At 43.7% G+C, this 25438-nt stretch overlaps 2 long non-coding RNA genes across 3 annotated transcripts; one reads left to right on the forward strand and one right to left on the reverse strand.

Moving 5' to 3' along the window:
- The first annotated feature begins 911 nt into the window (after window positions 1-911).
- Window positions 912-11998, forward strand: LOC120973763 (uncharacterized). Its single transcript, XR_005769163.3, has 2 exons — window positions 912-2338; window positions 11589-11998. It is a non-coding gene; the product is annotated as an uncharacterized lncRNA (long non-coding RNA).
- A 1699-nt stretch (window positions 11999-13697) lies between these two features.
- On the reverse strand, window positions 13698-15806 carry LOC109736809 (uncharacterized). Of its 2 annotated transcripts, XR_005769164.2 has the most exons (4): window positions 15673-15806; window positions 15544-15586; window positions 15006-15448; window positions 13698-14151 (listed from the first exon to the last, which is right to left on the reverse strand). It is a non-coding gene; the product is annotated as an uncharacterized lncRNA (long non-coding RNA). The 2 variants fall into 2 exon arrangements; XR_012203363.1 differs by lacking the exons at window positions 15006-15448; window positions 15544-15586; window positions 15673-15806 and adding exons at window positions 14239-14533; window positions 14644-14990.
- Window positions 15807-25438: the final 9632 nt, after the last annotated feature.

Below are 25438 nucleotides of genomic sequence, written 5' to 3' on the forward strand. Positions count from 1 at the left end.
GAAGGGGAAGAATAAACAGCGGCAAGGAGGGGAAGCCTAGAAGGCCAGCCCACTCATTTGGGCTTCATAACTGTATTGATTGGAAGTCGGAAGTAGAACATGCGCTGATGTGCGGCATGTGCTGGTGAATTGTGTAGAGGTGAACAGAGAGGAGGTTGCCTTGAATCCGATGGCTACCTATAATGCATGCCTTGATCTATGGCTAGAATTAATTAGGGTGACGTGGCTTAAGAAGAAGTAAGAGAATTCCTTATAATGGGAGCTCCTATTTATATATAGTACTCCCTCCATTCCCTTATATAAGACCACTATCAAAAATACATTTTGCATCAATACAAGGCCACCAACAGTAATCGAGGCAAAAATTAATGATATTTCCTCGTACTAGCAACTTTTTAATACTTACATGCATATAGTCATAATGACACTTAACCACTTCTTTCCCATTCATTCGTTGCATGCTTGTGGTGTATTAATGATCCCGATTAACGAAAAGAAAAGTTGACTTCCAAACGAGTCATTAAATTTTATCTTGGTACATGTAATATGAGTTTGGCCTTGTATAAGGGAATGGAGGGAGTAGATAAATTGGCAGCGACGGTCCCCTAAAAAAGACAATGGTCATAACCATTAATAAATAATAATAATAATTTCAGATATCCTTATTTAGTACTCGGGCTCACGTAGCTGGCGCCTCCTCTCCCAAGTTTAGGTTTTCTCCGCCTCCCCCCGACGCCGCCGCCGGTCCGCCTCGTCTCTGGTGGCTTTAGGGCCATGGAAGCGCGGTGGATCCCGGCCCTCGTCGATTTATATGGTATTTTAAGTTTTGTTAGGGTTTGTGCCCTGCTTAGGAAGGCAAGATAGCGGCGGCTCCTGAAGATGGAATAAGGTTCTCCCCATCTAGCCCCCGTTCTGGTGGTGCGTATAGCATCGTTAGTGAGCATATGGAGATGTGTCTCCGACGGATCTATCTTTGGTGGATCTGCTCGAATTTGTTCGTCATTCGTCTACGTTTGCGTGTCTTTAGATTGGATCCTTCCGGTCTATACTACTCTTTATCGGCGACGGTAGTTATGGTGCGCTGGTCCTGCGGGCCTTAGCACAACGACTTTCCGACTGTCTAGTACAATAAATTTTGCTAGATTCCGATGAGGGAGGGACGATGACGGCATCGCGCTTTTCTTGTAGTCGTCGCTAGATAGTTTATGAATCTGGATGTAATTTTTATTATTTCTGATGTTCGTTGTACTGCCGCGATTGATTTTGTTTTTTGAAACGAAGCTACACGCACGGAGGACGGAGCGTCTTTGGCTTTTTGGGTGCATCAGCTTGGTTCCTAGCATAGGTTCTTAACTGATGCCATGTACTTCCTTCCGGCCCCCTCCCCTCTGTTTTCTACTTCCTTTAGGCAACTTTATGGCCTCTGCACCACAGTGCGTAACATAAGTTTCTTATAAGTGAACTTTGATCACCGGGCTGTGGCCTGTTTTGAAATGCATAAGTAGAGTGAGATATACTTTTTATTTCAAAAGAAAAAAAACATAATTAAACATGAATAAATCGAAAGTTTTCTCAAAAAAAATCAGATATCCTTGAATCTCCCAACATCACTCAAGCAACATTAAAATCTTCTCGCCTCATGCACTCAAATCTTCTCGTATAGATCCTGCAAAAAAAGTCTTCTTGTATAGCCGTATCCCGGTTTTTTTCTTTTTTAAACACGGGAAGGGGACTAGAAAGTCCCCGAAGCTGCTTCACATAACAAAAGTGACAGTACACCATAAAGAGGACCCTGGGAGAACTGCAGTTAGAGACACGTCCTCTCTATTTGCAAACAGGACCCTAAGGTAAAAATAAAACGGTTTTGCTATTTTTCATCCGGCTGAATTCAATTGGGCTTTCATCCGGTTTTTTAGCCATGCGATCTATGTGCCGTGATTCGTGTTTTTTTTTGTCCCGCTGTTGCCATTTTTTCTTACGGTTTTGCTATTTTTCATCCGGCTGAATTCAATTGGCTTTCATCCGTTTTTTTAGCCGTGCGATCTATGTGCCGTGATTCGTGTTTTTTTTCCCCACTGTTGCCATTTTTTCTTATCGGGCCCTTTCCTGGAGACCCGATACGCTTCCTTTGCTATCGCCCGCAATCGCCCGCATAGTTGGGTTGGCCCGTTCCCCTCCTCCTCGTTTCCCCTTCTCATTTCACAGACGCAACTAGAACAGAGCGAGGGAGAGACAGTCATGGCGATTTGGAGCTCTCCTCGACGCCCGATTCAGTACAGTGGTGGCCCGGCGTCTGGCTGCCCCGCCCCCTCCGTCTGCCGCGCTTATTTCCCACCGGGTCTGCAGCATCCCCCCCCCCCCCCCCCCCCCCCCCCCCCCCACACACACACACACCACCACCACCACCGCGCCTCCTATTTTTTCCTGCCGGCGCTTCCGTTCCTCTGATTCGGTATTCTCGTCGATTTGTGCCATTCCCAGATCTGTTTGTTAGCTGCGTGTAGAGTTTTCTCGGCCAGATCTTGTTGTTTGTGGTAGTTGCATGTGTTACCCGCAGATATTTTTTGTAGATGTATGTGGTTTGTGTTGTTCCTTGAGTAGATCACTGATATTCATGTTAAAATTAGACTAGAAGTACACTTATCCCTTCGGCGTCTGCTAGTTTGGTAGGTTGTTGTTCGTCTGGTCTGTGTTTTGATGTAGATGGCTGGGATTGGTGGGTTAAGTTTCGTGATGTGTAATTGGTGTACTCAATTTATTCAGTTTAGTAGCAATGATTTTGGACTGTAATTTTTAGTGGTTTTGGTTAGTGATTTGGACTGTAACTGTGAATGAATTGGACAGTGATGTGTCCTGAATTTTTCCAGTTAAGTAACATTGATTTGGACTTCAATTTTCAGTGTTTTGGGTAGTGATTTGGACTGTAACTTGTGAATTGGACAGTGATGTGATTTAATTTTTTCAGTTAAGTAACAATGATTTGGACTGTAATTTATAGTGTTTTGGTTAGTGATTTGGACTGTAACTTTGAGTTAATTGGACAGTGATGTGGACTGAATATTTCAGATAAGTAACGGTGATTTGGCCTGTAGTTTCAGTCTTTTATTAGTCTACCTTACACTGCAATTTTTGAGTGTTTTGTTCCATTGGCTTGTAACTTCAGGAATGTGTAAGTTACAGTGGTCTACTCTGAATTTTCCACTTTTTCCAGCACACTACATTAAACTTAATATCAGTGTACTTATAGTCTAATTTTAATGTGAATTTAACCTTGTAACTTACTATATGTTATAAAATTTCCATTGATCTACTGTTTAGGAGTGAATTTTCCATCTAAATTCCGTCTGCCATGTGAGAGTCAGATTAGGGTTTTTCTGTACAATTTTTTTATTTGTTTGTGTTTAGGTTGGGTGAGCGCAGATGGTCATTTTGATCTGTTTTGATTGTTCTAGGTGTGTGAGTTGGGCAGGTTTTGTGCTCTTGTACTTCTGAATGTGTCATGTCTGGCCATTTTGGGATCTGAACATCACAATTTTGGGACTAAGTGTGATGTCTGTCCTAACTTGGGCATTTATGTTGCTACTGGAACTGCAAATCACAATTAACAAGGAGATTAGGACTGTGATATTGCACTGAATGTCCTCATTATCTGGTGCCCCTGTAACTAACGGCATATCCGTTATGTGATCTGAAATCTTTTTGATTGTAGTCTGGTAATTCTTAGTGGATTTCGTAGTGTAATTACTTTATCTTTTTAGTGTAATTACTATAGTGTAACTACAGTGATTGCATCTAATCTTTTTGAATGTAATCTAGTAATCCTAGTGGATTCACACTGTAATTCTCAACGGATTTTCACTCTAATCCCCAATGGATTTACACTGTAATTCTCACTGGATTTTACAGTGTAATTCCTAGTAGATTCTATAGTGTAATTCCTAGGGGGTTTACAGTGTAATTCTTAGTGAATTTACACTGTAATTCTTAGTGGATTTGGTATGTAATTCCCATTTTTAGCATGTAAGTGTTCATGCTTTTCCCCTTTTTTAGCTACATGCGCTAGTTCGGCGTTGGATTTTGCATCCTTCAGTTGTAGCTTGATGTAAGATCGCTCTGCCCTGTATGTTTGCTTTGATTTTCTCAAGTTTGGATATGTCATTTTAGGAACTAGAGATTCAGTTGCTTTGTGTTTTCATTGTCCCCGTTGGTGCGGATAGTACATTGTCCTGAGCATGTCGTAGTGTCATGATTTTCTCCACCATTTCTTAGTTTCTTGTAATGTTTATTTTTATTGTGGCTTGTATATGAATTCACAGTGGATTCGTTGGTGTAATTTTAGCTGTATTTTAGTGTAATTTAGAGCAAATTAGTTTTTACCAGTTATGTATGTATTCTTGCTTGATGCTAATGTTAGTTTCTGTTTGTTTTTTTCCAGCGTGTTTTGGATAGTTTTTTATTTGTTAGGCTCTTTAGTTAATCTTCTGTAATACAATTCTAATTGAAGTAGGTTTAAATGTTACAGCTATATTTTACTGTGATTTTTATTATATGCCCCTGCGCCCACTTCAAATGTAATTATATCATTTTTGTGCCTGCAAGCAACACAATATAATTGCTTTATTTTGTGTACCTACAGTTGCTAGGTTCGAGTTTTATTGTATGCTTTGTATGCTTACCGTTTTTCTCTTCCCCGCTGGTGTTAGGAGGTGTTTCTGCATATTTGAATTCATTGTTCTGGTCAGTACTATGCCATTCCATGTAGTTTGTCATGTCAGGCTCAGGCTCCACGTATTGTTGCTGCACAAAGTAAATCAATGTTATATCATTAGTCGATGAATAGTGTCGGTAGATTTTCTCTATTTTAGTTTTCTATGTATTTTTGCAATGCAGCTACGCTTTGTACATCATTTGTGCCTGAAGTAGCTCAGTAAAAGAGTATGATCCACTTTGTTATTTGTCAGGAAACTAGTTAGAGAAAGCATGTTTTTGATAATGTTTTTTGTTTTCAGAATTGTTTTCTGCTACTAGTGTGACGCCCGGATAATAAAGCTACAGTAACCCTCTACTAATGATGCCACGTCACCTCGGTTATTGTTGTTAATCTCATGTTAGTTCGAGACCGATTCTAATTCAAATCCAAAATCAAGCAAACAATAAAAGTTTTCAAATATTAAAATTAAATTGTTCGGAGTGAACCAAATATTGCATAGATAATTATGGTGGAGAAACCACACCTTTATAAAATGTTTAAATAATATGAGATGAATAAAACAGCAGCAAAATAATTATTTAAAAAACCTTTTGTAATTAATAAAATGTCAAACTAATTTATTGAGGACTGGACTTTTGAGTATGGACTAATTTGAAATAGTAATTTATAAACAAAGTATATATTTTACTAAAACTAAAATAATAGGAGCAAAACTATAACAGAAAAGGAAAATAAATAAAAGGGTAAAAGATTAAAAAGAAAAAAGAAAAAGCAAAGAGAGAGAGAGAGAGCAACCCCCCTCCCTGGACCGAACCCACCTGGGCCGGCCCACCTAACCCACCCGAGCCAGACCAGTGCCCCTTCGCAGCGGTCTCTCCCCCCCCCCCCCCCCCCCCCCCCGCCCTGTTCCTCGGTCTCAGACCGCAACAGGGGCGTCGCCGCCGAACCATCTCGCCAGCCACGCTGCTACAGGCGCCGCGGGGAGGATAAGGACGCCAGCGACGGCCCCCCCTGCCTCCTCCGAGAGATCTTTTCCCCCCTTCCCCACGAGCTGCTGCTTGCCCTCTCCGCCTCTCCCATTCCCCACCGCATCCGAGCGCTGCCGTGGCCTTGCCGGCGTAACACACGCGGTCCCCGACACCGCCTCGCCTCTCCTCCGCGCCAAGAAGGATCGCCTCGACCTCCTCTTCCTCCCCGACGAATCACCCGAGCAGGAGCGCCTCTGCATCATCCCCTACGTTGCCGTCTTCCTCCTCTTCTCCGACGAGCTTCGCCGTCGATTCCGCCGCACCGAGCCCTCCTTGAGCATGCTTGAGCACATCTGCAGGAGCACTGTGAGCCTGCGCTTCTTTCCCCTCTCTCTCCTGAGCTTTCCGACGCCCGTAGCCCCGTTCCTGTAGCTCGCCCGAAGAACCTCGCCGCCGACGAGCTCGCGCCGTGGCCATGGTCGCCTTCACATGCGGCCGAGCGCCGCATCGTGCTCCTGGGGTTCCTAGTGGCCCAACGCGCGCGTCTGCTGCTCTCGCCGTGCCCCGTAGCCCCTTGTTCGCCGCTCACCGAAAACCCACCACCACCTGCCTCGCCGCCGGCGACGTTCCCGGCCGTCCCCAGCCACGCCACCACCTCCATTCGACGCGGTGTGGACTGGCCGTTCGAATGGGCCAAACCACAGCCCCGGGGATGCCCTGTGGGCGAAACCCGAAGCTCACCCGCGCCTCGCCGCTGCATTGGAGCTCGCCGGAGCCCCTCTCCGGTGCCCTGCCGACGTGGCCGGCCGGGCCCCACCCCTGGCTCACTGCCAGTGGGCCCCACGGCCCCCAGTTGACTGGGTTGACCCAGTCAACTGCTGACTGGGCAGCCCAGTGCCACTGACATGCAGGCCCCGCCGCTTAATTAAACTAATTAAAATGTTTTATAATTAAAAATAATTAGTTAAGCTAAAACAGTCACTGACATGTGGGGCCCAGCTGCTAATTAGCCATGTTTAATTAAAATAACCCACTGTCAGTCCACTGTCGATGACAGGTGGGACCCACTGGTCAGTTTGACCTGGTCAGCGAGTCTGTTGACTGCTGACGTCATATTCCTTTTCTGTTAATATAAATAATTCCAGAATATTGTTAAATCTTTCAAAAATCATATAAAATAATCCGTAGCTCGGATGAAAATGTTTTCTATATGAAAGTTGCTCAGAAAAATCCAACGAATCCGAATACGCGGTCCGTTCATTTGTCACATGCCTCTAGCATGCTGAACATGGAACTTTCCCCCTCTGGTCATCTGTCTGACACAGGTCCGGAACCGGGAACCCCTTCCCGGTTGAATTCCCCCTTCACCTATATCGTGTAGCCATACGTTAGGTCACACCTGGCACATCATATTGCCACGTTATGCTTTGTGAAGCTATGTTTGCTTTATATTTACTGTTTCTTCCCCCTCTTCTCTCCGATAGACCCCGAGACCGATGTTGCCCCTATGATCGACTACGTCGACGACGACCCCCTCCTTGCCAGAGCAACCAGGCAAGCCCCCCCCCTTGATCACCAGATATAGCCTATTCTCTATACTGCTTGCATTAGAGTAGTGTAGCATGTTACTGCTTTCCGTTAATCCTATCCTGATGCATAGCCTGTCATTGTTGCTACAGTTGTTACCCTTACCTGCTATCCTACTGCTTAGTATAGGATGCTAGTGTTCCATCAGTGGCTCTACACTCTTGTCCGTCTGCCATGCTATACTACCGGGCCGTGATCACTTCAGGAGGTGATCACGGGTATATACTATATACATTATATACATGACACATGTGGTGACTAAAGTCGGGTCGGCTCGTTGAGTACCTGCAAGTGATTCTGATGAGGGGGCTGAAAGGACAGGTGGCTCCACCCCGGTAGAGGTGGGCCTGGGTTCCTGACGGCCCCCGACTGTTACTTTGTGGCAGAGCGACAGGGCAGGTTGAGACCACCTAGGAGAGAGGTGGGCCTGGCCCTGGTCGGCGTTCGCAGATACTTAACACGCTTAACGAGATCTTGGTATTTGATCTCAGTCTGGCCATTTGGTCTATACGCACTAACCATCTACGCGGGAGTAGTAATGGGTATCCCGGCGTCGTGGTATCAGCCGAAGCCTTCGTGACGTCAGCGACTGAGTGGCGCGCGCCGTGTTGGACCGCTTTGACGTAACCGCCGTGATCGTGTGGGTTGCTAGGTCTGCTCGCGGCCGCGTTCGCAACGTGCAGGTGTGCATAGGGCGATGGGCCCAGACCCCTGTGCGCTTAGGATTAGGCCGGCGTGCTGACCGCTCTGTTGTGCTTAGGTAGGGCTGCGACGCGTTGATCTTACGAGGCCGGGCATGACCCAGAAAAGTGTGTCCGGCCAAATGGGATCGAGCGTGTTGGGTTATGTGGTGCACCCCTGCAGGGAAGTTTATCTATTCGAATAGCCGTGTCCCTCGGTAAAAGGACGACCCGGAGTTGTACCTTGACCTTATGACAACTAGAACCGGATACTGAATAAAATACACCCATCCAAGTGCCAGATACAACCCGGTGATCGCTCTCTAACAGGGCGACGAGGAGGGGATCGCCAGGTAGGATTATGCTATGCGATGCTACTTGGTGAACTTACCATCTACTCTCTTCTACATGCTGCAAGATGGAGGCTGCCAGAAGCGTAGTCTTCGACAGGATTAGCTATCCCCCTCTTATTCTAGCATTCTGCAGTTCAGTCCACCGATATGGTCCTTTACACATATACCCATGCATATGTAGTGTAGCTCCTTGCTTGCGAGTACTTTGGATGAGTACTCACGGTTTCTTTTTTCCCTCTTTTCCCTTGTCTATACCTGATTGGCGCAACCAGATACTGGAGTACAGGAGCTAGAGATCCCGAGGATGATTCTACATGGAGTTCGGCTTCGAGGAGTAGTTAGGAGGTCCCAGGCAGGAGGCCTTGCCTTTTCGATCGTCGCTACTTTTGTGCTAGCCTTCTTAAGGCAAACTTGTTTAACTTATGTCTGTACTCAGATATTGTTGCTTCCGCTGACTCGTCTATGATCGAGCACTTGTATTCGAGCCCTCGAGGCCCCTAGCTTGTATTATGATGCTTGTATGACTTATTTATGTTTTAGAGTTGTGTTGTGATATCTTCCCGTGAGTCCCTGATCTTGATCGTACACATTTGCGTGCATGATTAGTGTACGGTCAAATCGGGGGCGTCACAAGTTGGTATCAGAGCCGACTGCCTGTAGGAACCCTCTCTCCACACTCCTTGGCCGAAGTCGAGTCTAGTCAGTGAAAACTGTTTTACTAACATGGCTGTGTGGCTTACGGGCCCACGTCGCCATTGGGTGGTATTAGGATCTTTTACTCCTTGCCTATACTCTGGGACTCTGATCTCTCTTCTATTCGGGTTAAGTGAATTTTACTAAATCTAACATTAGGATCTCGTTATCACTTTCACCCGGAGAGCCCCTTATTACTGATGATCGTCTGCTGCACGTGAAGACCCTGAAGATACTCTCTGCTGATAACCCGAGGACTTGTGTTCATCGCTTTTGCAATTCCCTTTCATCGATAAACTCCTATAGATAACCATGTATACTCGCCATTCATACAATGTTTCCCAGTTGATCTTGTTATTACAAGATACCCCGAAATTCTCTCTGTTGTTTCGAGAATCCTTTGAGCTTACTGCCTTGCTGTTCTTTGTCACCTGAATACCCCTACGGATAATTCTCGCACTTACCGAGTATCCGGTCATCCCCAGTTGGTTCAAGTATTCCACAATAGTCTTCAAAATACTATTCGATCTTTCAAAAATCCTCAGGAGCCTGTTGCTCTTGAAATTCTTGTTTGCTTGCATTATGGTTAATCCCATAAGTCTCGTAATCTTATTGGCATCTCTTGTCATTATCATTTTGAGTCCGTTGATTCAATTTGTTGCGAATGCTCGCAATCCTCAATCATATCCTAGAATTCATTCTTCCGGCTCAGACGTCATTTTAAACGTGAGCTGGATCTCGACCTATCAAATTGCCATCGATTGTACCCCTAAGCCTACTCAACTTATCCATCCTTGATCAGAGCGTTGCTTCTGACCCCCTGATTTGGAAATCATAATTCTTTTGCATTTGAACTTTGAGTTACTCAGTTGTTTCTATAATCAGATCTCCTTGCGTTCTTCTTCCTCTGGTTGAGTACCGATGCTCACATCAGATCCCTTGTGGACCATCGGTTCCTTTGTTGGATTTTATCCGACAGTGTCCTCCATATTAAATAAGCCGGTGAGCTTTTCCTCGGCTACATAATGCCTTTAGTAAATTGTATCCTCTGCTTTGTCAACCATGCTCTACTTTTGAGCTTGTGTTATTTACTCCTGAAGTTTGTAGTATATCTTTCTACGATGCCCCGATGGGTTGAACCTATGCCTTCCGTAATCTGTGCGAACCCGAAAGATTTCACGGGACATACTTATCTGGTATTGCACCAGGTAAAACTTTCGACAACTAATGTCATTATCGAAATAAGAGAGGCGAATGGAAGGTTATGCATTGAAGAAGTGGGAGTCGACCTGGAACCTTTGTGTTCATGCCCATGGACACGATGTAGATCCTATCATGGAAGCTTCTCTTATAATAATTACCCCCTTGTAATAAGTTCATCTGGTATCCGTGGACGTGGTTCCGACCATGTTTCTCCTTGATTCCGTTTCTCGTGCAAGTTTGAGCACTTGTCTTCTGCAGAGCAATACCCTAGTCCAACCTCTACCTTGATCTGTCGTCAAGTATTACCCCCTGGTATCTCGAGATTATCATGGAACTGCATAACTTCTTATGAGTTCTTCATCAAGTGCTACATTCTCACTGATTCCAATTTTCCACGGGCTCTGAGTTATTAGTCACTCGAGAACACCGATAAGTGAATCGATTCCGCACTTCGATTCAATAACTCTAAGTAATTCTTGTTGCTTACGAGTTTAATAAACCTTCAAGTCATTCCTAGCCTTATCGGCTATATCATTATCGTGCTAAATTATAACTGTGCTACATGGTCCTTCTTCCCGAAGCACAATTTTTGACGATGAGCTAAGCTTACATCGATCTTCCTCATCATATTAGTTCGCCTTGAACAACAAGCTTGATTTCAAGTTTGTGTCGTACCCCTGGTTCCATTAACTTTTCGCTTCATCATTCCCTTGACTTGATGTCATCACCGATCGATTACCTCTTCATAAATTCTCGCTACAAATGTGTCGTGAACATCATCAACATTCTGAGCTCTTCCAAGATATCTATCGAATTCTGGATGAGAAATACCATCCTTGCCCTCGATGATTTGTTTTATCATCGACCATTTTATTGCCTTCCATTCAACACAAACTTGTTCGTGTTTTGTGTTGTATCTTGATTTCCTTGCTATCTAACTTATGATATGTTCTACCTTGGAGTATTACCATCCTTCAATCACAGGTACGGAGTAGTTTTTAAGAACAAGTAGAAAGTGTCTAAAACTAGCAGATCAAAGTCTCTTAACAGTGTTTGGTCTTTCAGTTTCCAAAGTCTGTGAAAATAGCCATATTTTCTCTCAACTGGAGCAATCCTCCCCCTTGCATGTTTTTAACTAGTTTTCCCAAAATGGAATTGCTAGCTTCCTGAGCATGTTTTGATCCCTGTTGTGTGTTTATTTCTGCAAATTCAAAAATCTATGATCTGGGCATCTAGTTTTCAGTTTTCCTGTGATCATAGACTACTAGTTCATGCGACCATATCCTAGTTCTTCCTAGGGTTTCTCTTGGTTCATGCTTTTGCGTGATTTGTTCCTATTTTCGATCTGTGTAGATTTTGGCTTAACTTAGCCTATGTTGATGATCCACTACAGGTCTGTTCTTTCTTCCAGATTTGTTCCGGCAAGAGAGAGACGACAGGAGGTGATGAATGCACAGGAGGGGTGGTGTTTACCTGTGTTTTTTTTTTTTGCTTCTCCAGCCATGTTTGTGTTCTAGATCATGGATGAATCGCTCTCTCTGGTGGCGCTTCTCCAGGGATAAATTTGGTACTTTCTCAGTGGAGTTGTAATGTAATTCTTTTGTGTGTTTTTAGTGGAATTACAGTGTATTTTTAGTGGAATTACCGTGCATTTTCAGTGGTTTTTACATTGTAATTGTTAGTGGAATTACAGTGGAATTTACACTGTAAATCTTAGTGGGTTTACAGTGTATTTTTAGTTGATTTTTGCTCTGTATTTGCAAGTGGCATTTTTAGTGGAATTACAGTGTATTTTTAGTGGAATTACTGTGCATTTGCAGTGGTTTTTACACTGTAATTATTAGTGGAATTTACACTGTAAATCTTAGTGGGTTTACTTTGTATTTTTAGTGGATTTTTGCTCTGTATGTGCAAGTGGCATTTTTAGTGGAATCGCAATGGATTTTTAGTGGATTACTGTGCATTTTCCGTGGTTTTTACACTATAATTATTAGTGGTATTTTAGCCCTTTGTATAGTTGATTCACAGCATCAGCAACTGTAATTTCTCAGTATTTTAGTGCTCAGAGTGTTATTCGGCGCTGTGTGGTTAGATGTCATCAGTTTTGATCCTTTTCATCCTCCTGTAGTTAGCTTAGTCCACCTTTTGTTAGCTTTTAGCTGCTTTCTGTACGGGTTTGGGGCGTGGACCCGTTTATAGTTTGGTGGGCAGAAAGAATAGGGGAATAGAGGAGACGAGACATGTGACACTTGTCATCCATTAGTTGACTGAAAAATATGAATGAAAGCGAATTAAATTTCATCCGGATGTAGAATAGACAGTCCCAAATAAAAAAGCAATCCAACGGTGTATCCCGTCAAGCTGTGTATCCAACTCCACCCTCACGCCGTGTGCCATGGTTTCCTACAACAAGCACCTGCCGAGCACAAGCAACTCGGCGGGAACGCCGCCACGCTCGCTCCGCAGAGTGCGGCCTCCCCTGTGTCCGCTATCGTGGCCGTGCCGCCGCCAGGCGCCAACGCATCAGCGAGGACGTCGCGTTCGAGTCAGGAACGTGATCGCTACGCGTGCGCTAGCGCTTTGCTGGGCTTCTCTTGGATCGCAAGGTTCGGTTTTATGGGATTTTACGCTTTAGTTCGTATTAGGAAAGAGTGATGTATGTCGAGGCATTTTATCTTTTACGTATAGGAAAGAGTAGGAAAGAGGGTCGAGGAATTTTAGGCTTTACGTTCCAGGAAAGAGGGTTAGAACTTTACGTTCCAACTTTCGAGGTGGTTTTGGTCGAGGAATTTTAGGATGGCAGTTTGGGCTACAGAGCCTCCAACCTGATCAGGTGCACAATCCTTCCATCGGAAGAGGTTTCACTCTCATTTCAACTCTCTATCACAAACCTACAGCTCCCAATGAATGGCTCCCAGCAGCTCTGCCTCAAAGGAAGGAATGCTCCATCAATATCCTTCTGTCCAATTCCAAGCTATTCTTATTGCGAGATTACTCTGCACACGACAATGTGCAAGATGATCTGCAGACGACCTTGTGATCAATGGCTGCAGACCACGTGAACTGAGGTGATCGATGGCTGCTATATCTTAGTCATCCAGAAATCTTGCACAGCCCATCGTTTGTGTATCAGTTCTCTATTCTTATTGACTCTATTCACTTGCCACTCCCCTTAAGCTGCCAATTTTGTTCGAATTCTAATTCTAATTTATAGATTTTCTTATTTGGGGTTTATACAATTCATAAACGGACCATAGACGTAGTCAAAGCACACACAAATAGTTCTTTAAAGTTGAGATAATTAAGGTTTACAATTCATAGAGTGACCATAAGACATAGTGCATATTTGACTACTTACAAGCAATCAAAACAAAGCTGAAAAAGCTCACATGAATAGTTGGATAAGGTTGAGATAATTAAGGTTTACAATTCATACACTGACCATAGGACATGGTGCATATTTGACTACTTGCAAGCAATCATAAGTAAGAAAGCTAACAAAGCACACATGAATAGTTGGATAAGGCTGAGATAATTAAGGTTTACAATTCACACACTGACCATAGGACGTGGTGCATATCTGACTACTTGCAAGTAATCAAAACAAAGCTGAAAAAGCTCACATGAATAGTTGGATAAGGTTGAGATAATTAAGGTTTACAATTCATACACTGACCATAGGACATGGTGCATATCTGACTACTTGCAAGTAATCAAAACCAAAGCTGACAAAGCTCATACGAATATATAGTTGGATGAAGCGGAGACAATAAGTCTGACTAGCCCTAGCCCTAGCCCTCTGCAATAAATTCATCATTAAGCGCCGGGTCCTCAGCAATAAATTCCTCATTAAGCTTCAGGCCCAAAGCAATAAATTCCTCATTAAACCTAGCACCATATACTCCAGTAAGAAGTCCTTGCAGAAAATGCCTGAGATCATCATCAAGAAGAGGCCGCTGTCACACCGAAAAAAAAGCAAGTTAAGCATACAACCACCCAAAAGAATACTACTACGTATAACAATTTGTGATTGGTAAATTTACCCTATTAATATCATACTGGTGATAATGAGCTATGACTACTTTGGCAAAGTGCAAGGCTCCAAAAACTGTTTGAGCAAACCCCACCCCCCGGGTAACTTCAATTTGATGGTCCAGAATCGCTGTAAGAGACGGGTCTCCAACATTGCGTTGCCACCCCTGTAAGAAGATATGTTTCTCCAACCAATCTATTTGGTCATCGGTAAAAAAAATTCCTTTTTCATATAATCTTTTATACTTGCTCTCCCTAACGTGGGGGACTGTGACTAGGAATGGATGATCGAGGACATCTTGTTTCCTGCCATATTAATAACAGTAGGGTTAACTTTCTGCCATATTAATAACAATAGAGTTAACTAAAGATGATGGAGATGATGGTTAATGTTAGAAGAGTTGGCTAGTGCATACCTTATGTTTATATTTGGGTTAATGAGGAATGCATTGAAGTGCGCTAGTTCAATATCATCTGGCCAATGTTGCAAAATATTGGTCTGTATCAGTAGTTGCAAACCCTGCCTAGGTGTCATCACATCATCAGGAGTCCTTCCACGAACTCGGAATGGCATAATTTGGATCATATTCTCATTAATAGCGTAAGTTCCAATATCTTCCACATTATCTACTGTCCACTGTTTGTCCCAAATCAAAAAGACTACTAATATATGGGGCAAATACAAGTGTACGAGGCAATGTAAAGTGACATGGAGATAAAAGGATTGATAAGCAAATGTAATCTCTAGAGAATAAAGAGGGGAGAAGGATGGCCATACCTAATACTATTTCTTAACTGATCACGAACGAACATACTGTTATCTGGATTTGCTATCCAGGAGAGCACACTTTGTTGAGAGCGAGCAAAGGCAATGATTGTTTTTCCAATTAGGGTATTATAGGCCACGCCGTAGGTCTTAACAATCCCTACATCAATGGATGGATTTAGCCCCAATGGGTTTAGCTGACCAAAAGGCACTTCATTCAGAACCCAGAAGGTGGCAGCTCGTTTCTGCAGTTCCTCTTAGTCAAATCCTTGTTCTATATCCGCAGCAAACTTTATTGCCTTGCTTGAATAATAGATATAACCATCTTTAAATCCAAGTTCTGCAGTTTGTGGACAGCTAAATTCGTAGGGCTGAATAAGAGTGCCACACCTCCTAGCATTAGTACGAAAGTTTCTGGCTTCTCTGCATCTCTCAAAGATGGTTTTCTCGTTCCTCTACAATTAGACGAGGTGGGGATGGTTATGAGGTTGAAACAAGAAGGAAAAGGAAGAATTGGATGGAAAGAAAGGTATGCTCTGTTTATACTTACATGGGGTGGTGGTTCTTGCACTTCCATTGGATCTGGATTCATGCTGAGAAATGAACAAAACCAAACAAACAAAAATGAGAAACCAAAAAGAAACAAAAACAAGGAACGGGGGAGGAGGAAGAAACATACCTCGGCTCTCTTTTCTCCACTTCGTCTTCTCCCAGAGCGAGCCAAGGAGCAGCAGCAGAGCAGCGCGAGCCAAGGAGGGCGGCGGCGAGATCTAGGGTTTCGGCTGTGGGAATAGGGAGAAGGTGACTGTTTATATGGCGGAGCGAGCGGCCACCATAACCTTAACAATTTCGGTGTGGGCTACTTAGTCTGCATGGGCCACATTGCCTAGGCCTGCGCGATTATTTCTGCCTTTTTGCATTTTTTACCTGGGCCTGGATAATAAATGATGCACAAGCTGGATTTCAAAAGAAGTACTAAAAAAAGTGCGGCGTGACACAAAAATAAAGAAAGAAAGAGAATGTATTTATATTATAAGACTATAAAATTATTTTAACCATTGATCTCGATTATAATGATTGAGATGTAAAGTCTAAAAGTTAAATAAAATATCTGTGAGGTGCAAATATTGTCATGTATTAACTTGGTAGTCAGAAAAAAAAGGTGACGTAACTAAGCCTAAATAATAGCCAATCGGACATTAGGTTTAGATGTTTAGTGGGACCCACTAGTCAGGTTTGACCATTCAGCAATCAACTGTAGACTACTGACTCAGCGTCACTGGGCCCTTCTGTCAGCCTCTTAATGCACTTTATTGGGTACACTTCTGTGTACTCGTAGCAATTTAACCATTTAATTACGAATTAATAATAATTTTAGAAAATATTTAAAACTCTGAATAATCATATAAAATAATCCGTAACTCGGATGTAAATAATTTATATATGAAAAATGATCAGAAAAATAAGACAAATACAAATACGCCATTCACATACCTGCTACATGCCTTCAACACAGCAAACATGGAACCTTTCCCTCCGGATCATCTGACTGATAAATGCCGGGAGCCGGGAAAATATTCTCGGATATTTTTCCGCTCTGTCTATGTCAACAAAATAAAAGAAAATAAGATTCCCATGTGATATGTGGTCTAGTTGTTAGCAAAATTTACAAACATGAATTTTCGACTTTTTTGCAAAATCTCTCGAGAATTTGTAAAATAGGCATAACTTTTGCATACGAACTCCGATGAAAAAGTTTTTTATATAAAAAATCATCTACTCGAAAAGTTATATCTGAATTCAACGGGGGAACCCCGTTGATTATTTTTAGAATCCTCAAAAACCTAACGAAAAAAGTTACGGGGCTTTCAAGATCAGGAGAGGCAAAAAAATTAAAAAAAATCAAACTCAGTAATGACGCACCTGCCCATGGTGCGCCATTACTATCTTCCCGCCTTCAAAATTCAAACTATATAAAAAATAAAATAAAAATAGTAATGACGCGCCTGCCCAAGGTGCGCTATTACTATCTTCCCACCTTCAAAATTCAAAATAAATAAATAAAAGTTAGTAATGGCGCACCTGCCCACGGTGCGCCATTACTATGCCATATATATGGCTGGGCGGGGTCCTCTCCTCCTTACCTCTTCATTTTTCTTCTCCACTCCACCTCTCCTCCACTCCATCTCCTCCTCTCCTCCACTCCATCTCCCCCTCTCCTCCACCATACTCCCCTCCTCCTCTCCGGCAACCTCCTCCTTCTCCTCTCCGGCGACCTCCTCCTCCCTCCTCTCCACCCCTCCCCTCACGGTTTCTCCTCCCTCCTCTTCGGTGAGCTCCTCCTCCCTCCTCTCCGGTGATCTCGTCCTCCCTCCTCTCCGGTGATCTCGTCCTCCCTCCTCTCCGGTGACCTCCTCCTCCTCCTCTCCAACGATGTAGGCGAGCTCCTCTCCGGTGACCTCCTCCTCCTCCCTCCTCTCCTCCTCACGGTCTCTCCTCGGCCCTCCTCTCCGGCAAAAGAACGTACAAGATCCAAAAATGAGAACAGAATTTGAAAAAATATCGTGCAAAAAATGAGCAAAAAAACGAGCAAAAAAAGGGCAAAAAAATCGCGATCCAGATCCAAATTCAAAATTCAAAAATAGCAATGGCGCACGATGGGGGTTAGACGGTGCGCCACTACTATTTTCCCACCTTCAAAATTCAGAAAAAAATCAATTTTTTTTAAAAGTTACCAGTGGCGCACCTGTAGCAATAGTAATGGCGCACCTATAGTGCGCCATTAATGGCAAAAATAGGTGCGCCACTAACAGGCCTTTTCCTAGTAGTGCGGGACCGACGCCGACGCCACTGAGTACAACTATGCTGCAGACTTCAGCCACTTGCCGCAGAGCTTCCACGCAAGCAAAACCCCCTTGATCATTCATATATCGCCCATTCTTTCTCTCCCATGCTTGCATTAGATTTTGCTACTGTATTCCTCACTCACCACTCCCGATGATGACTCTATCGTGCAACACCTCAAATGTGAACCCTTCGAGGGTGATTCCTCCAAGGTCACCTTGACAATTACATCGAGTAGGAATCCATCGAGGGTGATTCCGCAGATTCCCCCTTGATGTTATGGACACACGGATACCTTGACCTTCACCTCAGTCCTTTGTTGAAGTCGGGTCGACCCAAGGGGTACCCGCGAGAGTTACTAAAGTCGCGTTGACCATGAGGGTACCCGCGAGATAATGACGCGGCACGACCGGGCAGGCAGGCCGCCCTAGAGAGGGATGGGCCTGACCCTTGTCGTAAGTCCGCGAGACAGGGCGATAGGAGCACTGATCGTCATCGCGAGCTCCCAACACACGAACGGGTTTGGATATATGATTTGAGTAGGCCTCTGCCTTTTCGCACTAACCACCACACGGAAATAAGTATGGGCACTCGACGTCATACGATTCTCCCGAAAGCTCTTCGGACAGTTCAGAGATGTGGGCTGATTGTTGGGGTGGACGGTAACCGCCTACGCTTGTATAAGGAGGTGGGTTTGGTCCCTGACCAGTCGTGCAACGCTAGGATGATTGGCCCATGACCCCTTCGCACTTAAGATGTAGACCGGCGTGCTGACCTCTCTGTTGAGTCTAGGTAGGACTACGGCGTGTCGATCAGCCAAGGCTGGGCATGACCGGGAAGTGTGTTCGGCCGGAGTTAATCGAGCGTGTTGGGTAAGTTGGTGCACCCTTGTAGGGAAGTAATCTATTCGAATAGTCGTGTCCACGGTAACGGATGCTCGGAGTTGTATCCCGATCTACTACAACTAGAACTAGATACTTGTGATACTAAACTGATATGGTAGCTCCGGGGTCATTTTCTCGCAGGGAGTCAAGGAAGGATCTCTAGGCATTGCTAATATATACTTGTTACTATATTTTAAGTTACTCTACTCTCTTATGTTGTTGTAAGATGCTAGTCTTTGATAGGCTAGGCCTTACCCCTCTACTCTGGCATTCTGCAATATAATCCACAGATACAACACCTTCCCATTGACACTGATGCATATTTAGCTTAGATCTGATGTAAGTCTTGCGGGTACTATGGATGAGTACTCACAGTTGCCTTGGCACCTTCTTCCCCTTTACCCGAATGTTGCGATCAGATGACGGAGCCTAGGAGCCAGCTGATCCCGCTGATGACTACTACTACCACCCTGATGGAGCCTACTACTACGTGGAGACTGATGGCCGGGAGTAGTTAGGAGGCCCCAGGCAGGAGGCATGTGCCTTTTCAATCGAGATGTTGTTGTTTTGCTAGCCTTCTTAAGGCAAACTTGTCTATTTATGTCTGCACTCAGATATTGTTGTTTTCGCTGACTCATGTATTTGGGTCCTCGTTGAGGGAGTCCTGGACTAGGGGGTTCTCGGGTACCGGCCTATCTCTTATGGGCCAGACAGGTGGGCAGCTCTTCGACTACCACAAGGCCGAGCTATAAGGCGACTTCCTGTCCGGATAGGAAACCGTCGAAACCTTGTTGTGTACTCCAAGTCAAGATAGAAGATTCGGCATGTTTATTCCCTCCTTGTAACCGACTATGTGTAATGATAACCCACAAGTATAGGGGATCGCAATAGTTTTCGAGGGTAGAGTATTCAACCCAAATTTATAGATTCAACACAAGGGGAGCCAAAGAATATTTGAAGGTATTAGCAGCTGAGTTGTCAATTCAACCACACCTGGAGATTAATTATCTGCCGCAAAGTGATCAGTAGCAAAGTAGTTTGATAGTTTTGATAGTAGTGACAGCAGCAACGGTAACAGTGACAGTGGTAGCAGTAACTTGTAGCAAGTGTAACAATGATGATAGCAATAGTAACGCAGCAAGAACAATATAAGATAAATGCGTAGGCATTGGATCGGTGACTTGTTGGATGATATTCATCATGTGACAGTTATAACCTAGGGCGATACAGCACTAGCTCCAGTTCATCGATATAATGTAGGCATGTATTCCGTAAATAGTCATACGTGCTTTATTAAAAGAACTTGCATGACATCTTTTGTCCTACCCTCCCGTGGTAGCGGGGTCCATATTGGAAACTAAGGGATATTAAGGCCTCCTTTTAATAGAGAACCGGAACAAAGCATTAACACATAGTGAATACATGAACTCCTCAAACTACGGTCATCACTGGGAGTCACTACAAAAAAATACACTTCTGTGATGATACGTGTTTGTCACAGTAGGTCACGTTTTCTGTCATGCATGTACATCCATGAAAAATTTATGACAGAATCAAGATAGCCATACCTGTGCTATCGTAGAAGTGTTCCATGACATTACCAAAATTATCATCACGGAAGTGTCCACTTCCATGACGATAAATCGCGCGTCACATAAGTGCTTTCGTCAAGGGTGACCGACACGTGGCATCCACCGTAACGGAACGCCGTTAAGCTATCGGGTCCGGTTTTGGATCCGATAACCCGTTAACAGCCTCGACCAATGGGGATTTTCCACGTAAATCATCATTGGCTGGAGGGAACACGTGTCGGCTCGCCGTTGGGACAGATGGCATCCACTCATTGGACCCAAAGCGCCTATGATACGTCAACACGTGGCACGGCCCAACAGAGGCCCATTCCTGTGAAAAGGCTGGCCCATTTGACTTGGTCAAAAGGTGGCAGGCCGGCCCACGACAAGTCTGTTAACGGCATGTTCGCATATAGCCCATTTACAGCCTGCTAACCCAGGGCCCGTTTACGGCCTATCCGAATTAGGCCCAGTAGCGTCATCTGGGCCATCCAATATAATTCCAGCCCGTTTTAACTTCCGGCCCATGTATGGCCCATGACGTCTTTCGGCCCATATGAGGCCCTTAGTAACCCTCGGCCCATTAACGACCCGTGGTAAAACTGGCCCATAATGAACAGTGTATCACTTCATACCCATTAACGGCCCATTATTCCGTTGGGCCGTTTCCAGCCCATGTTACCTTTCGGCCTTCTCAGGGCCCATTTATTCTTGGGCTCATTTCCAGCATTCGTTTACTTTCGGCCCGTTACTGTCATTTTCTGCTTGTGGGCCAAATTCAGCCCATGGTTACAGTGGGCCCGTTTGTGGCCCGTTAATACGTTGGGCCGTTTTCATAGCGTCAGCAAATACGGCCGATTAACGATGGCCCGTTATGGTCGGCCCATGAACGGACGATTTCAACTCTAGCCCATTTACGACCATAATGTGGTCTGTTATTGGCCCATGTTTGGCCAACCGATCATACGGCCCGTAGAAGGCCCATTTGATGATACGGCCCGTAGAAAGCCCATCGTGTTTACGGCCTGTATAAGGCCCATTGTTTCTACGCCCCATAGAAGGCCCATTGTTTCTAGGGCCCTTAGAAGGCCCATTGTTTCTACGACCCGTAGGAGGCCCATGTTAACTACAGTAAATATGTAGCCCATGGTTAATGTGGCCTAGTTTTTTAAAAAATAGGCTATTGCGGCCACTAGCAAACCGCGGAAAAAGAACTGCACTGACAGAAAGAAAACAAATAAACAAGACAATAAGGAAATAAATAAGCAAGCAACTTACGCTAGGCTATCACGGCTATTACACATATTACATCCATTGGGCATCAAAGTTCGCCACAAGTGCAAATATAGGGAACAAAGCAGCATATAAACGCCGCAGCAAAACAAGTCCAGAACTGAAACCACTTCAGAAGAGCTCAAGAAACAATATCCTAGGTACCCATAATGCTGGCAAGATGCTTAGCAAGCTTATTAACTTTCTCTTGTTTGGCGCTTAAATCCTCCAGCACTTGCTGTTGCACCAGAAAGTATGCATCTGAATTATGCAGGGACTTCCTCAGTCCTTCGGCTTCCTGTCGCATAACATCTGATTGATGTATTTCAACTTGAAGTTGAGACTCAAGAAACCGAACTGATTCAGGCAGCGAGTTCGAAGAGCTGGTGTCAGCAGTAGTAGCCAGTAACTCGAACACTACATCAAGACAGGACTTTCGGGTTGTCTCAGTGTCTTCAATATAGTTTTTATCAGCTTTCTTGGAGAACAACAGGGATGTCTCACTATCTTGAACCTTATCTACATTACTTCCTTTACCATTGCATAATGGGGTACTCTTCTCCAATATTTTATCCGCGTTCTAAAAGAGAAACAAACAAACACATCACAGGTTTACAATGTAGTATATGAAACTCATTTTGGTAAACCAGTTCATTAGTAAGGTGGACAAGATAACAACATGAAACAAACATATATCTATGTAGTATGGTCACTGTATGGTCTATATCATTCTGGTTTATGTTGCCAAATCAAGATAGATACAGTTCGAATCATATCTATTTAAGACAAAGCAGCATAGACAGAATATAAGTGTGGGAAACTACACAGCAATAACAACACTTGTAATGTGCATGGCATGAGAACATAACTGTTTTCAATTGAAACTGAAATCAACATAGAGCAAGTTACAACAGCAAACACGTTAAAGAAACAGGTTTAAAACATACTTGTTGCGCCATTGGAGTTTCAATTGCATCCTTCAAATTTGAAATTAGTTGGTATGAGTAAATACAGTGATGCAAGAGCAAAGTAGTATGAACCATAGCTACGGAACCTGACCTGAGAACAATTCTTCTTCTGCTTTAAGCGTTGACTTCGGGTTCGGAGTGGTGGTCCTCGTGCTTTGGGCACTGCAGTTGCCTTACTAACTGCTCATGTTTGGGTGCTCTGTGGTGGAGACGGTGTTGTGTCAACGGGAACTGGGTTACTATCTGCTGGGGTTGGGGTCAGAAGGGGTGTAGCTGGTTCTCTGTCCAACTGGGTAGGGGTACAATCTGCGTGAGTCTGGGTTATGTGTGGTGGGGCTGGTTCTTGGGCAAGTACAACCGTGGTTCTATCTCCATCGTCAGGTAGCACGATCTTTTCTGAAGACCGTGTTTTTCTCCCACAGATACTTCCATCACCCCCTCCAATTGAAATGGCTGATAAACAAGAAAAGTAATTGAATGTACAGACATTGTAAGATAGACAGGTGCAATGGATAGTAGGGAAGAAAACAGGGCATAAAATAATTCACATTTATGTTGTCTAACCAAACAGAATAGCAGGACATAATTTCACATATATGATGGCTAATTAAACAGGATAGCATGACAAATTTCACATGTATGATGCCTAACTAAACAGGATAGAATGACATACTTCAAAATATGATGACTATGTAAACAAGATGACATGATATAACTATACGATGTGTCTATTAAAGTGGTTGACATGCCAAAAATCACAAACATGCCGTCGATGGAAACATGATGGCATGATATAATTCACGGATAGAACGACATAATTCAAAATATGATGACTATATGAGATGATATAACTATATTATGTCTTTAGAAAATGGGTTGGCATGCCATAATTCAGATACATGTTGTCTATGTAAACATCATGGCATGATATAATTCAAATAGATGATTTATATACTAAGGAAGTGAGCAGAGGGCAATCGCATATATGATGTGTCAACTAAGGAGATGGCATTCAATATCGTGTATATGATGTAAAAACTAAGCATTGCAATACAACATATGCATGATATGAGTAATATAACCCTGCCAAGTTTGAGCATACACCTCAGGGGGATAGTAGGACTGGTCATCTGCCTTTGAATCCTCCTCTGAAGAGCTATCTGTAACCAGCAAGATATCTGCTTCACCAGGTAGCATTGTCTGGTCTGAAGACCTTGTTTTCACTCCAGATTTCTCCATCACCAATTCAAATGGCCGATGCACAGGAAGAGCAGTTGAATATACAAACACTGTCGACAAAAGCAATGAGAAATACAAAAAAAGGACGACATGATATAATTCACATATATGACGCTTGGCTAAACAACATGGCATTGCATAATTCACATATATAATGCCTTGCAACAAGATAGCATTGCATAATTCACATATATAATGTCTTGCAACAAGATGGCATTGCATAATTCACAAATATGGTAATTAGACACTAAACAGGTGGCATTCACACAAAGCATGTATAAACTAAGCAAATGACATAGCAATGCAAGATACCATACGCACGATATGAGCATCATAACCCTGCCAAGTTAGAGCATGCACCTCGGGGGGGGGGGGGGGAAATAGGACTGGTCATCTGTCTCTGAATCCTCCTCTGAGGAGCTATCTATAACCAGCAAGACATGCGCTTCGTCAGATAGCATTGTCTGCTCTGAAGACCTTGTTTCCACTCCAGATTTTTTCATGACCGTGCCGAATGGCTGATGCACAGGAAGAGTAATTGAATGTACTAAAATTGTTGACAAATTTAACACGTAATAAAAAATGATGTCATGATATAATTCACATATAAGATGACTGGCTAACCAGGGTGGCATTGCAAAATTCACATATATGATGCCTGGCTAAACAAGATGGCATTGCATGATTCACATATACGATAAAGAAACTAAACAGATGGCATTGACACAAAGCATGTCTAAACTAAGCAGATGACATCTTTAATGTATACAGTAAGCAATGCAAGGCACCATATGCATGATATTACCAACATCAGCATGCCAAGTTAGAGCGAAGACCTCATGGGGTAAATGGGAGTGGTCTTCTGCTTCTGAATCCCCCTCAGAACAGTTATCTTCCTCTTGATTATGATCCGAAATGCGTGGAGGGGGGCTGCCTTTGCGCCCACCATGGAGCGACGTCTGCATGAAATTTTATTGCCACGCAAGGCTCGTCTCTTTTGCTCTACATGTTCAGTTCCATTGTGTACAATAACTGACATGCATAGGAATAAAACATAGTGAAATTATGTAAGGAGTGCGTGCACAAATCCAGAGTGATGGTAGCAAACTGTGGATAGACCCAAAACAAATGATAGCAGGCAAATAATAACTTTAGTTAAAAAATACAAATAATGGCTCCTTTAATGTTTGTTTGCACCCAACATGAAACTCATAGATGACACCCGAGATTAACCAGATAGTAGACAGATAGTACTGATTGCTGCCCCAATATGTACCCCACAACCATTTAAAAACTCAAGTTTCAGCATAAGTTTGGACTTGAGTCGGAGTCTAATAGGTGAACACGATGATAAAGTAGCATGTCATTATATTAAGCGATGCATAACGTAAGCAGACACGGAAGAGTGCGACCTCTCTTGCGGACCCGTGTAGTCCTCAAGGTCATCTGCTCAGTTGATGATGGTAATGCAGTTGTCGTGGCTGCTGGCGGCGGGGAAGAAGATCTGAGGCGGCAAAAGACAGTCTGGAGAGCGGATCCCTGCTGTGGTGAACCCTTCCGTCGTTGGAGCAGCTGAGCTGGGGTGGAACACAACACCGCAGGAGTAGGACAAACCACACAAGGTTTTCTTTGACACATATCTGTAACAGAAGTAATTGTGTAAGGGC

Source organism: Aegilops tauschii, chromosome 2 (genome assembly GCF_002575655.3).
Source record: "Aegilops tauschii subsp. strangulata cultivar AL8/78 chromosome 2, Aet v6.0, whole genome shotgun sequence".
Taxonomy (NCBI): Eukaryota; Viridiplantae; Streptophyta; class Magnoliopsida; order Poales; family Poaceae; genus Aegilops; species Aegilops tauschii.